This window comes from Triturus cristatus, chromosome 12, assembly GCF_964204655.1.
Source record: "Triturus cristatus chromosome 12, aTriCri1.1, whole genome shotgun sequence".
NCBI classification, from domain to species: Eukaryota; Metazoa; Chordata; class Amphibia; order Caudata; family Salamandridae; genus Triturus; species Triturus cristatus.
In genome coordinates this window covers 706,891,641-706,905,180 of record NC_140595.1, presented here as the reverse complement: position 1 = coordinate 706,905,180, position 13,540 = coordinate 706,891,641, and the positions used below count along the sequence as shown (strand labels likewise).

The following is a 13,540-nucleotide window of genomic DNA, read 5'->3' as shown; positions in this document are numbered from 1 at the left end:
CTGGGGACTGAGATGCAGTACATTAATGTCGTTAAATCAAAAGTACGTGCTCTGTCAAATGATAAACTTCATGTGCCAAACTTGACTACTGTAGGAAGGTTGTGTGGAGAAGGGGGGCGGTCGTCGACTATCTAACAAGATTTTAGACCAACCGTGTTTTCGCTAGTACTATCCCATGTAGATCATATGGTTTCAACCAGGCCCTGGTGAAAGCCGTTCTCTCGATGGGAAGTATATTTGTGAACCGTCAATTAGACCATATTGTCCAGACCGCAGCCTTAATTCTTAGGGTTTAAAGTTTTGTGAGTTGACCAATTTATTGGGTACGATTCACTAAACCTTTTGGGATAGGTCCTCATACTCCAGGTTTAAATAACGTCATCTTGAATCTTTGGGCGTAGAACATACTTGCGTCTTATGCCTAAAGAAACTACCCACAGATAGTGCTTAATGAACTGAATCTGTATGTTTGGGTGTAACCCAGAGCTTTGTGAATCGGTCCTGTGAAAATGCTCGCCCCATGCCAGACAATTGCCAGCACGTTACAACTGCACAAGACAGAACTTGAGTAGACGTCTGTGCTCAGTACCGGCAGGCTCAGGGACCCGAAAAGTAGCACATGCACCATGCCTCCACTAGACACATGCATCATGCCTGACTCTGAGAGGGCCAGGCTGTGAAGACAGATCAGGCAGTCATCCCAGCAGGCGTGTTGATTTTGAAAAGTTATTGGGAATTCTGAGTGCGGAAGAAGAGATTTATAGTTCCGGCCCTCTGAAATACGTGCCTGTGCTGAGCCCCGGAAAGCACCGGCACAAATGAGGCACAGAATGACAACCCAATAAAGCAACCTGGGCCGCTCAGCTCTGTTTGTTTGCGTGAAAATGAGTCAATATGGTATCAGACCTGGAAGAGAAAGAGGGTGAAAAACGGTAGTCAAATATTTTCAGCAATAATGGGGCGAAACACTTGTGAAAAAATCTGACCTTTTCGAAAGGAGCAGGTTTATTTCTCGCCATCGGTTTCCAATGCCAACATTAAAGGCCGAGGGTTTCTAATGCATGCTCCTGGCAAAGGTGGTAAAATCATTGGCTTCCGATATCCCAGCATTTGAGGAGTCAGACTGCGGGCTTCGAAGTGAAGGGTTAGTGCACCCCCATACACATGTCAATGTTGTTCGTGGGAATAAGTGACTTCTTTCTTGGTAGGGCCTGAAGAGCCGGTTGGAAATGAAGTTCCTCTCTTAATATAGTTGTCCAATGCTTTCCACGTTCCTAGGGATATCAGCGCTGCAGTAAAGACTACAGGTAATAATGAAAGCTCCATGGACCTGCACTGAGCACACAGTGAACTAGGATGACACCTGCCACCGTCGTCAGACGAGGTGGCCGAGTGGTTAAGGCGATGGACTGCTAATCCATTGTGCTCTGCACGCGTGGGTTCGAATCCCACCCTCGTCGGTACATCGCAGTTTTGTCATTATTTACAGGGGTATTGTATTTCATGCGAATAACAGAGACTGTGGCGCATCATAGCAGGACCATAAGGCATAATACATCTGTATTCCTCTGCGATTTGTAACAGTCGCACAGCTGCTTTGGTGTTCCGGATCAATGTTCTTTACAAGGGGTGTTTCCTATGAAATGATAGAATTTGCTGATTTATGACCCACAGCAGACGATTCTTACGTCCATAGTATTCTTCTTGTTTTCTTTTCAAACTTTGTTCACTTTCTGTTTTGTATTGCCCATTAATTTGTTTGAGTACAAGGTAAATGGCAATATAGGATAAAAAGGCCCCCCAGTTCCTGAAAGAAGAAAAGATGAGAGATGGACAGGATGTTCTACTACTTGAGACATGGATGTCCGACCTGAAGTACAGGTGGTAGCGTGGCCGAGCGGTCTAAGGCGCTGGATTAAGGCTCCAGTCTCTCCGGAGGCGTGGGTTCGAATCCCACCGCTGCCAGTTCTCTTTTGAACAATGCACTCATATATAGGCATGTGCTTTATGTGCTTTACATACATTTAAAGGAAAACCCAGGGAATCAAATACATTCTGTCTTCCTTCCAACGTGAAGTCTCCTTTCCCCGTGTTGCCATGATTAGCATTTTCACGAGTGAACCATGGCTCCTTGTGTCGCAGATGACGACGCGTGTGACATCACAGAACTGCAAGTGGCATCCAAGGGTATGGGTTGGAAGTGTAGGGTCGGAGCATTGGCAGCCACTTTTGACAAACCAGTTCTACCTGCAGTAGCACGAAAAGAGCCAATGTTTTTTCTCTCGTAAATCCGTTTCATAAAAAGGTCTATTTTTCTTTAACTCTTGTTTTAAAAAAGTACTTTGTTAATTCCTGCCCTGCCTGTGTCCCACTTTCGTTAGCTACCCGTGTCGTGATTTAGAGGCAGGCGCTCAGCAGGCCCATCTCGGGGATTGGTGGACAAAACAATCCCAGTAATATCTTCCCTACACCTAGCCGACTCCTAGAGCTAAGGGGTTCTCTTGTGCTATTTTTAGTTTCATTTTTACCTCCTTGTTAGTAACTGTGGTGTGGCTCTGCCTGCATCTTTGCACTTTATAGCAGAAGACGGTCTTCTCGTTAGGTCTCGGCTAGCGAAGGATGCGCTTGCGCAGTCTCGCTCGCGAGATTTAATGACTTGGAGAGGAGGGGCTTGAACCCGCCTCTCTTCTCTCCTCTTCTCCATTGGCTGGCCTCTTAAATGCTGGTCAGCCATTGGAGAAGAGGTTTGTCTCTCCAAACAAGCCCCGTCCTTTTCGGATTCGGGGGCGTGTTTTTTCGAATCGTTCTCTTTTTTCCAGGCCGTCCCTTTTTTCGCTGGTGGGCGTGTTTATTTTTTTTTTTTTTACAGGGACGTTCTCTGTTTATTTACGTCTCGGCTAGCGAAGGCTCTGCTAGTTGTTTCTACCTGTTATTACACAAAGACTTCCTGTCCCTCTAAACGTGAGTTAGTGTGACTCCGGCACCACGAGTCCCGTGAAAGGCGCTTTGTGTTGTCCGCTATTTTTCAGTTATCGCTCTTGTTCCTTTTTCCTGTGACAACCTAGCCGTCTGACGCCATTTTACAGAATGGGGCTGAGGAAGCAAGAAAGTCGAGCGGTTCTTGTGGAAGGGATACTCGGAAGAACAGACTGAGCAGGGAGGGGGAGAGCAGCGGTCAGTCTCCGCCGTCTGCGCCGTAGTTGTCGCCGCAGCTGCGCAATTATCATCTTGTCGCCGTTCAGGCGCTGACACCATGTCTGAGACGCATAAGACCATAAAGGGTGGCGGGTGGTAATTAGAACATCGCATCCATTTTGTATTTTTGGGGCGTCACAAGGGCTTGGGGGGTGGGCGTCCGCGCCGTCATAGAAAGAAATATTTTGCGTCTTTGCTCCCTTTCCGATTCACACAGTTCTTTACACACATCAAGATGAAGATCTTTGTGGGCAACGTTGACGAGCAAACGACGCAGGGAGAGCTGAGCGCGCTCTTCGAGCACCACGGCACAGTGGTGAGCTGTGCAGTCATGAAACAATTCGCCTTCGTTCACATGCGGGAAGAGGACCGGGCCCTGGCCGCTATAGCGGCACTCAACGGCCGCGAGCTGAATGGCCGAAAGATGGTGGTGGATCTGAGCAAACCGCGGCCTCTCAACACCTGGAAGGTGTTCGTGGGCAACGTCAGCGCCTCGTGCACCGCCACCGAGCTGCGCAACCTTTTCGAGAACTACGGCAGGGTGGTGGAATGCGATATCGTGAAAGGTAAAGGAGTATTGACCTTCCTACCGCTTACTGACCGCAGCACCTCTCACTGTCTCTTCAGTCGCAGGTTCTAGAGCAAACAATTTTAATTCCCCGTGACCCCAAAAGATCAGACCCATGCACTCAAACAGCCACGACCACACATTTACATCCACCAACTAATCTCCCACTAAACAACAAAGTTGTCTCCTAAGCCAGTGTTTCGAAACATTAACCGGCGTTTGTTGCGCTAGTCTCGGACACAGGCATCATTTCCTCTCTTAGTCTTTAAACTTTTGGTTTTCAAGAATTAGTATGTGTCTTGTACGGAAGCTAATCGCTAATAGTGGGCATGTAGTTGAATCCCCACCAGATTAGCGCAACAGCCTACCTATGTTAGGAAGATTACCAGGCATGGATTTTAAAATGCACCTGGCCTTCCGACGGTTCCTAGATTGTAAATCGTGTATTTAAAGCTGTTTCTCGGATTGTCGATTAAGCTCTGGGGACTGAGATGCAGTACATTAATGTCGTTAAATCAAAAGTACGTGCTCTGTCAAATGATAAACTTCATGTGCCAAACTTGACTACTGTAGGAAGGTTGTGTGGAGAAGGGGGGCGGTCGTCGACTATCTAACAGGATTTTAGACCAACCGTGTTTTCGCTAGTACTATCCCATGTAGATCATATGGTTTCAACCAGGCCCTGGTGAAAGCCGTTCTCTCGATGGGAAGTATATTTGTGAACCGTCAATTAGACCATATTGTCCAGACCGCAGCCTTAATTCTTAGGGTTTAAAGTTTTGTGAGTTGACCAATTTATTGGGTACGATTCACTAAACCTTTTGGGATAGGTCCTCATACTCCAGGTTTAAATAACATCATCTTGAATCTTTGGGCGTAGAACATACTTGCGTCTTATGCCTAAAGAAACTACCCACAGATAGTGCTAAATGAACTGAATCTGTATGTTTGGGTGTAACCCACAGCTTTGTGAATCGGTCCTGTGAAAATGCTCGCCCCATGCCAGACAATTGCCAGCACGTTAAAACTGCACAAGACAGAACTTGAGTAGACGTCTGTGCTCAGTACCGGCAGGCTCAGGGACCCGAAAAGTAGCACATGCACCATGCCTCCACTAGACACATGCATCATGCCTGACTCTGAGAGGGCCAGGCTGTGAAGACAGATCAGGCAGTCATCCCAGCAGGCGTGTTGATTTTGAAAAGTTATTGGGAATTCTGAGTGCGGAAGAAGAGATTTATAGTTCCGGCCCTCTGAAATACGTGCCTGTGCTGAGCCCCGGAAAGCACCGGCACAAATGAGGCACAGAATGACAACCCAATAAAGCAACCTGGGCCGCTCAGCTCTGTTTGTTTGCGTGAAAATGAGTCAATATGGCATCAGACCTGGAAGAGAAAGAGGGTGAAAAACGGTAGTCAAATATTTTCAGCAATAATGGGGCGAAACACTTGTGAAAAAATCTGACCTTTTCGAAAGGAGCAGGTTTATTTCTCGCCATCGGTTTCCAATGCCAACATTAAAGGCCGAGGGTTTCTAATGCATGCTCCTGGCAAAGGTGGTAAAATCATTGGCTTCCGATATCCCAGCATTTGAGGAGTCAGACTGCGGGCTTCAAAGTGAAGTGTTAGTGCACCCCCATACACATGTCAATGTTGTTCGTGGGAATAAGTGACTTCTTTCTTGGTAGGGCCTGAAGAGCCGGTTGGAAATGAAGTTCCTCTCTTAATATAGTTGTCCAATGCTTTCCACGTTCCTAGGGATATCAGCGCTGCAGTAAAGACTACAGGTAATAATGACAGCTCCATGGACCTGCACTGAGCACACAGTGAACTAGGATGACACCTGCCACCGTCGTCAGACGAGGTGGCCGAGTGGTTAAGGCGATGGACTGCTAATCCATTGTGCTCTGCACGCGTGGGTTCGAATCCCACCCTCGTCGGTACATCGCAGTTTTGTCATTATTTACAGGGGTATTGTATTTCATGCGAATAACAGAGACTGTGGCGCATCATAGCAGGACCATAAGGCATAATACATCTGTATTCCTCTGCGATTTGTAACAGTCGCACAGCTGCTTTGGTGTTCCGGATCAATGTTCTTTACAAGGGGTGTTTCCTATGAAATGATAGAATTTGCTGATTTATGACCCACAGCAGACGATTCTTACGTCCATAGTATTCTTCTTGTTTTCTTTTCAAACTTTGTTCACTTTCTGTTTTGTATTGCCCATTAATTTGTTTGAGTACAAGGTAAATGGCAATATAGGATAAAAAGGCCCCCCAGTTCCTGAAAGAAGAAAAGATGAGAGATGGACAGGATGTTCTACTACTTGAGACATGGATGTCCGACCTGAAGTACAGGTGGTAGCGTGGCCGAGCGGTCTAAGGCGCTGGATTAAGGCTCCAGTCTCTCCGGAGGCGTGGGTTCGAATCCCACCGCTGCCAGTTCACTTTTGAACAATGCACTCATATATAGGCATGTGCTTTATGTGCTTTACATACATTTAAAGGAAAACCCAGGGAATCAAATACATTCTGTCTTCCTTCCAACGTGAAGTCTCCTTTCCCCGTGTTACCATGATTAGCATTTTCACGAGTGAACCATGGCTCCTTGTGTCGCAGATGACGACGCGTGTGACATCACAGAACTGCAAGTGGCATCCAAGGGTATGGGTTGGAAGTGTAGGGTCGGAGCATTGGCAGCCACTTTTGACAAACCAGTTCTACCTGCAGTAGCACGAAAAGAGCCAATGTTTTTTCTCTCGTAAATCCGTTTCATAAAAAGGTCTATTTTTCTTTAACTCTTGTTTTAAAAAAGTACTTTGTTAATTCCTGCCCTGCCTGTGTCCCACTTTCGTTAGCTACCCGTGTCGTGATTTAGAGGCAGGCGCTCAGCAGGCCCATCTCGGGGATTGGTGGACAAAACAATCCCAGTAATATGTTCCCTACACCTAGCCGACTCCTGGAGCTAAGGGGTTCTCTTGTGCTATTTTTAGTTTCATTTTTACCTCCTTGTTAGTAACTGTGGTGTGGCTCTGCCTGCATCTTTGCACTTTATAGCAGAAGACGGTCTTCTCGTTAGGTCTCGGCTAGCGAAGGATGCGCTTGCGCAGTCTCGCTCGCGAGATTTAATGACTTGGAGAAGAGGGGCTTGAACCCGCCTCTCTTCTCTCCTCTTCTCCATTGGCTGGCCTCTTAACCCCTTCCATGCTGGACGGATTCCCCTGCTGTGCTGATCTTTTCCTGCGCGGGCGTGGTCATGACGGAACGGTTCCGTCATGAGCACAGCTCAACCGTGGCTCATGACGGAACCGTTCCGTCATGAGCACCGAAGGGGTTAAATGCTGGTCAGCCATTGGAGAAGAGGTTTGTCTCTCCAAACAAGCCCCGTCCTTTTCGGATTCGGGGGCGTGTTTTTTCGAATCGTTCTCTTTTTTCCAGGCCGTCCCTTTTTTCGCTGGTGGGCGTGTTTATTTTTTTTTTTTTTACAGGGACGTTCTCTGTTTATTTACGTCTCGGCTAGCGAAGGCTCTGCTAGTTGTTTCTACCTGTTATTACACAAAGACTTCCTGTCCCTCTAAACGTGAGTTAGTGTGACTCCGGCACCACGAGTCCCGTGAAAGGCTCTTTGTGTTGTCCGCTATTTTTCAGTTATCGCTCTTGTTCCTTTTTCCTGTGACAACCTAGCCGTCTGACGCCATTTTACAGAACGGGGCTGAGGAAGCAAGAAAGTCGAGCGGTTCTTGTGGAAGGGATACTCGGAAGAACAGACTGAGCAGGGAGGGGGAGAGCAGCGGTCAGTCTCCGCCGTCCGCGCCGTAGTTGTCGCCGCAGCTGCGCAATTATCATCTTGTCGCCGTTCAGGCGCTGACACCATGTCTGAGACGCATAAGACCATAAAGGGTGGCGGGTGGTAATTAGAACATCGCATCCATTTTGTATTTTTGGGGCGTCACAAGGGCTTGGGGGGTGGGCGTCCGCGCCGTCATAGAAAGAAATATTTTGCGTCTTTGCTCCCATTCCGATTCACACAGTTCTTTACACGCATCAAGATGAAGATCTTTGTGGGCAACGTTGACGAGCAAACGACGCAGGAAGAGCTGAGCGCGCTCTTCGAGCACCACGGCACAGTGGTGAGCTGTGCAGTCATGAAGCAATTCGCCTTCGTTCACATGCGGGAAGAGGACCGGGCCCTGGCCGCTATAGCGGCACTCAACGGCCGCGAGCTGAATGGCCCAAAGATGGTGGTGGAACTGAGCAAACCGCGGCCTCTCAACACCTGGAAGGTGTTCGTGGGCAACGTCAGCGCCTCGTGCACCGCCACCGAGCTGCGCAACCTTTTCGAGAACTACGGCAGGATGGTGGAATGCGATATCGTGAAAGGTAAAGGAGTATTGACCTTCCTACCGCTTACTGACCGCAGCACCTCTCACTGTCTCTTCAGTCGCAGGTTCTAGAGCAAACAATTTTAATTCCCCGTGACCCCAAAAGATCAGACCCATGCACTCAAACAGCCACGACCACACATTTACATCCACCAACTAATCTCCCACTAAACAACAAAGATGTCTCCTAAGCCAGTGTTTTGAAACATTAACCGGCGTTTGTTGCGCTAGTCTCGGACACAGGCATCATTTCCTCTCTTAGTCTTTAAACTTTTGGTTTTCAAGAATTAGTATGTGTCTTGTACGGAAGCTAATCGCTAATAGTGGGCATGTAGTTGAATCCCCACCAGATTAGCGCAACAGCCTACCTATGTTAGGAAGATTACCAGGCATGGATTTTAAAATGCACCTGGCCTTCCGACGGTTCCTAGATTGTAAATCGTGTATTTAAAGCTGTTTCTCGGATTGTCGATTAAGCTCTGGGGACTGAGATGCAGTACATTAATGTCGTTAAATCAAAAGTACGTGCTCTGTCAAATGATAAACTTCATGTGCCAAACTTGACTACTGTAGGAAGGTTGTGTGGAGAAGGGGGGCGGTCGTCGACTATCTAACAAGATTTTAGACCAACCGTGTTTTCGCTAGTACTATCCCATGTAGATCATATGGTTTCAACCAGGCCCTGGTGAAAGCCGTTCTCTTGATGGGAAGTATATTTGTGAACCGTCAATTAGACCATATTGTCCAGACCGCAGCCTTAATTCTCAGGGTTTAAAGTTTTGTGAGTTGACCAATTTATTGGGTACGATTCACTAAACCTTTTGGGATAGGTCCTCATACTCCAGGTTTAAATAACGTCATCTTGAATCTTTGGGCGTAGAACATACTTGCGTCTTATGCCTAAAGAAACTACCCACAGATAGTGCTTAATGAACTGAATCTGTATGTTTGGGTGTAACCCACAGCTTTGTGAATCGGTCCTGTGAAAATGCTCGCCCCATGCCAGACAATTGCCAGCACGTTACAACTGCACAAGACAGAACTTGAGTAGACGTCTGTGCTCAGTACCGGCAGGCTCAGGGACCCGAAAAGTAGCACATGCACCATGCCTCCACTAGACACATGCATCATGCCTGACTCTGAGAGGGCCAGGCTGTGAAGACAGATCAGGCAGTCATCCCAGCAGGCGTGTTGATTTTGAAAAGTTATTGGGAATTCTGAGTGCGGAAGAAGAGATTTATAGTTCCGGCCCTCTGAAAAACGTGCCTGTGCTGAGCCCCGGAAAGCACCGGCACAAATGAGGCACAGAATGACAACCCAATAAAGCAACCTGGGCCGCTCAGCTCTGTTTGTTTGCGTGAAAATGAGTCAATATGGCATCAGACCTGGAAGAGAAAGAGGGTGAAAAACGGTAGTCAAATATTTTCAGCAATAATGGGGCGAAACACTTGTGAAAAAATCTGACCTTTTCGAAAGGAGCAGGTTTATTTCTCGCCATCGGTTTCCAATGCCAACATTAAAGGCCGAGGGTTTCTAATGCATGCTCCTGGCAAAGGTGGTAAAATCATTGGCTTCCGATATCCCAGCATTTGAGGAGTCAGACTGCGGGCTTCGAAGTGAAGTGTTAGTGCACCCCCATACACATTCCCACGAACAACATTGACATAAGTGACTTCTTTCTTGGTAGGGCCTGAAGAGCCGGTTGGAAATGAAGTTCCTCTCTTAATATAGTTGTCCAATGCTTTCCACGTTCCTAGGGATATCAGCGCTGCAGTAAAGACTACAGGTAATAATGACAGCTCCATGGACCTGCACTGAGCACACAGTGAACTAGGATGACACCTGTCACCGTCGTCAGACGAGGTGGCCGAGTGGTTAAGGCGATGGACTGCTAATCCATTGTGCTCTGCACGCGTGGGTTCGAATCCCACCCTCGTCGGTATATCGCAGTTTTGTCATTATTTACAGGGGTTTTGTATTTCATGCGAATAACAGAGACTGTGGCGCATCATAGCAGGACCATAAGGCATAATACATCTGTATTCCTCTGCGATTTGTAACAGTCGCGCAGCTGCTTTGGTGTTCCGGATCAATGTTCTTTACAAGGGGTGTTTCCTATAAAATGATAGAATTTGCTGATTTATGACCCACAGCCGACGATTCTTACGTCCATAGTATTCTTCTTGTTTTCTTTTCAAACGTTGTTCACTTTCTGTTTTGTATTGCCCATTAATTTGTTTGAGTACAAGGTAAATGGCAATATAGGATAAAAAGGCCCCCCAGTTCCTGAAAGAAGAAAAGATGAGAGATGGACAGGATGTTCTACTACTTGAGACATGGATGTCCGACCTGAAGTACAGGTGGTAGCGTGGCCGAGCGGTCTAAGGCGCTGGATTAAGGCTCCAGTCTCTCCGGAGGCGTGGGTTTGAATCCCACCGCTGCCAGTTCACTTTTGAACAATGCACTCATATATAGGCATGTGCTTTATGTGCTTTACATACATTTAAAGGAAAACCCAGGGAATCAAATACATTCTGTCTTCCTTCCAACGTGAAGTCTCCTTTCCCCGTGTTACCATGATTAGCATTTTCACGAGTGAACCGTGGCTCCTTGTGTCGCAGATGACGACGCGTGTGACATCACAGAACTGCAAGTGGCATCCAAGGGTATGGGTTGGAAGTGTAGGGTCGGAGCATTGGCAGCCACTTTTGACAAACCAGTTCTACCTGCAGTAGCACGAAAAGAGCCAATGTTTTTTCTCTCGTAAATCCGTTTCATAAAAAGGTTTATTTTTCTTTAACTCTTGTTTTAAAAAAGTACTTTGTTAATTCCTGCCCTGCCTGTGTCCCACTTTCGTTAGCTACCCGTGTCGTGATTTAGAGGCAGGCGCTCAGCAGGCCCATCTCAGGGATTGGTGGACAAAACAATCCCAGTAATATCTTCCCTACACCTAGCCGACTCCTGGAGCTAAGGGGTTCTCTTGTGCTATTTTTAGTTTCATTTTTACCTCCTTGTTAGTAACTGTGGTGTGGCTCTGCCTGCATCTTTGCACTTTATAGCAGAAGACGGTCTTCTCGTTAGGTCTCGGCTAGCGAAGGATGCGCTTGCGCAGTCTCGCTCGCGAGATTTAATGACTTGGAGAGGAGGGGCTTGAACCCGCCTCTCTTCTCTCCTCTTCTCCATTGGCTGGCCTCTTAAATGCTGGTCAGCCATTGGAGAAGAGGTTTGTCTCTCCAAACAAGCCCCGTCCTTTTCGGATTCGGGGGCGTGTTTTTTCGAATCGTTCTCTTTTTTCCAGGCCGTCCCTTTTTTCGCTGGTGGGCGTGTTTATTTTTTTTTTTTTTACAGGGACGTTCTCTGTTTATTTACGTCTCGGCTAGCGAAGGCTCTGCTAGTTGTTTCTACCTGTTATTACACAAAGACTTCCTGTCCCTCTAAACGTGAGTTAGTGTGACTCCGGCACCACGAGTCCCGTGAAAGGCGCTTTGTGTTGTCCGCTATTTTTCAGTTATCGCTCTTGTTCCTTTTTCCTGTGACAACCTAGCCGTCTGACGCCATTTTACAGAATGGGGCTGAGGAAGCAAGAAAGTCGAGCGGTTCTTGTGGAAGGGATACTCGGAAGAACAGACTGAGCAGGGAGGGGGAGAGCAGCGGTCAGTCTCCGCCGTCCGCGCCGTAGTTGTCGCCGCAGCTGCGTAATTATCATCTTGTCGCCGTTCAGGCGCTGACACCATGTCTGAGACGCATAAGACCATAAAGGGTGGCGGGTGGTAATTAGAACATCGCATCCATTTTGTATTTTTGGGGCGTCACAAGGGCTTGGGGGGTGGGCGTCCGCGCCGTCGTAGAATTAAATATTTTGCGTCTTTGCTCCCTTTCCGATTCACACAGTTCTTTACACGCATCAAGATGAAGATCTTTGTGGGTAACGTTGACGAGCAGACGACGCAGGAAGAGCTGAGCGCGCTCTTCGAGCACCACGGCACAGTGGTGAGCTGTGCAGTCATGAAGCAATTCGCCTTCGTTCACATGCGGGAAGAGGACCGGGCCCTGGCCGCTATAGCGGCACTCAACGGCCGCGAGCTGAATGGCCGAAAGATGGTGGTGGAACTGAGCAAACCGCGGCCTCTCAACACCTGGAAGGTGTTCGTGGGCAACGTCAGCACCTCGTGCACCGCCACCGAGCTGCGCAACCTTTTCGAGAACTACGGCAGGGTGGTGGAATGCGATATCGTGAAAGGTAAAGGCGTATTGAGCTTCCTACCGCTTACTGACCGCAGCACCTCTCACTGTCTCTTAAGTCGCAGGTTCTAGAGCAAACAATTTTAATTCCCCGGGACCCCAAAAGATCAGACCCATGCACTCAAACAGCCACGACCACACATTTACATCCACCGACTAATCTCCCACTAAACAACAAAGTTGTCTCCTAAGCCAGTGTTTCGAAACATTAACCGGCGTTTGTTGCGCTAGTCTCGGACACAGGCATCATTTCCTCTCTTAGTCTTTAAACTTTTGGTTTCCAAGAATTAGTATTTGTATTGTACGGAAGCTAATCGCTAATAGTGGACATGTAGTTGAATCCCCACCAGATTAGCGCAACAGCCTACCTATGTTAGGAAGATTACCAGGCATGGATTTTAAAATGCACCTGGCCTTCCGATGGTTCCTAGAATGTAAATCGTGTATTTAAAGCTGTTTCTCGGATTGTCGATTAAGCTCTGGGGACTGAGATGCCGTACATTAATGTCGTTAAATCAAAAGTACGTGCTCTGTCAAATGATAAACTTCATGTGCCAAACTTGACTACTGTAGGAAGGTTGTGTGGAGAAGGGGGTGGGCGTCGACTATCTAACAAGATTTTAGACCAACCGTGTTTTCGCTAGTACTATCCCATGTAGATCATATGGTTTCAACCAGGCCCTGGTGAAAGCCGTCCTCTCGATGGGAAGTATATTTGTGAACCGTCAATTAGACCATATTGTCCAGACTGCAGCCTTAATTCTTAGGGTTTAAAGTTTTGTGAGTTGACCAATTTATTGGGTACGATTCACTAAACCTTTTGGGATAGGTCCTCATACTCCAGGTTTAAATAACGTCATCTTGAATCTTTGGGCGTAGAACATACTTGCGTCTTATGCCTAAAGAAACTACCCACAGATAGTGCTTAATGAACTGAATCTGAATGTTTGGGTGTAACCCACAGCTTTGTGAATCGGTCCTGTGAAAACGCCCGCCCCATGCCAGAAAATTGCCAGCACGTTACAAATGCACAAGACAGAACTTGAATAGACGCGTGTGCTCAGTACCGGCAGGCTCAGAGACCCTAAAAGTAGCACATGCATCATGCCTCCACTAGACACATGCATCATGCCTGACTCTGAGAGGGCCAG

General features: G+C 47.5%; 6 non-coding genes and 3 pseudogenes across 6 annotated transcripts; all 9 read left to right on the top strand.

Annotated features, from left to right (window-relative positions):
• The first annotated feature begins 1,378 nt into the window (after positions 1-1,378).
• TRNAS-GCU (transfer RNA serine (anticodon GCU)) lies at positions 1,379-1,460 on the top strand. Its single transcript has one exon. It is a non-coding gene; the product is annotated as a tRNA-Ser (tRNA).
• Positions 1,461-1,883: 423 nt separating this feature from the next.
• Positions 1,884-1,965, top strand: TRNAL-AAG (transfer RNA leucine (anticodon AAG)). Its single transcript has one exon. It is a non-coding gene; the product is annotated as a tRNA-Leu (tRNA).
• Positions 1,966-3,430: 1,465 nt separating this feature from the next.
• On the top strand, positions 3,431-3,835 carry LOC146780287 (RNA-binding protein 14 pseudogene; annotated as a pseudogene).
• Positions 3,836-5,620: 1,785 nt separating this feature from the next.
• Positions 5,621-5,702, top strand: TRNAS-GCU (transfer RNA serine (anticodon GCU)). Its single transcript has one exon. It is a non-coding gene; the product is annotated as a tRNA-Ser (tRNA).
• Positions 5,703-6,125: 423 nt separating this feature from the next.
• TRNAL-AAG (transfer RNA leucine (anticodon AAG)) lies at positions 6,126-6,207 on the top strand. The gene has a single exon. It is a non-coding gene; the product is annotated as a tRNA-Leu (tRNA).
• A 1,607-nt stretch (positions 6,208-7,814) lies between these two features.
• LOC146780284 (RNA-binding protein 14 pseudogene) lies at positions 7,815-8,219 on the top strand (annotated as a pseudogene).
• A 1,785-nt stretch (positions 8,220-10,004) lies between these two features.
• On the top strand, positions 10,005-10,086 carry TRNAS-GCU (transfer RNA serine (anticodon GCU)). Its single transcript has one exon. It is a non-coding gene; the product is annotated as a tRNA-Ser (tRNA).
• Positions 10,087-10,509: 423 nt separating this feature from the next.
• TRNAL-AAG (transfer RNA leucine (anticodon AAG)) lies at positions 10,510-10,591 on the top strand. The gene has a single exon. It is a non-coding gene; the product is annotated as a tRNA-Leu (tRNA).
• A 1,465-nt stretch (positions 10,592-12,056) lies between these two features.
• LOC146780281 (RNA-binding protein 14 pseudogene) lies at positions 12,057-12,461 on the top strand (annotated as a pseudogene).
• The last annotated feature ends 1,079 nt before the right edge of the window (positions 12,462-13,540 follow it).